This window comes from Sinocyclocheilus grahami, unplaced genomic scaffold, assembly GCF_001515645.1.
Source record: "Sinocyclocheilus grahami isolate Dianchi unplaced genomic scaffold, SAMN03320097.WGS_v1.1 scaffold416.1, whole genome shotgun sequence".
NCBI classification, from domain to species: Eukaryota; Metazoa; Chordata; class Actinopteri; order Cypriniformes; family Cyprinidae; genus Sinocyclocheilus; species Sinocyclocheilus grahami.
In genome coordinates this window covers 100,032-100,505 of record NW_015505595.1, presented here as the reverse complement: position 1 = coordinate 100,505, position 474 = coordinate 100,032, and positions in this window count along the sequence as shown.

The following is a 474-nucleotide window of genomic DNA, read 5'->3' as shown; positions in this document are numbered from 1 at the left end:
TCCGACGAGTTTGAAAATCGTGCAGTGTGAACTCGGCATTAGAGGTCATTTCCGGTTAATGACGTCACAGAATTTACCAGTATTTTGAAACTGATCTGTGACCCTAACCGGTAAAAAGACGGAACGTCATTGCCTGAGTGAACAGCATATCATTCCAGTCATTTTAAGGCAATTTACTGGTATTACTGTGTGAAAGGGGCTAATGATTACATAATTTAAACTTTTTGGGTGAACTATCCAGAGATCAGTGTAATAATTTGCAATTAACAATTAGCTATTATTTAGCACCTGTGTAGAATTTAACACAGAAACACACACTAAAATGTCTGTTGTGGTTCAAGGGAAAATATAAACTTACAGAGCTACTCAAATACAGAAGGATAGGCCTATAATCTCCATGTCTCTGGGTGACTGTGTTTCCCTTTGTCGTTCTATTTCTCTCTCTCTTGCCACACACACACACACACACACACA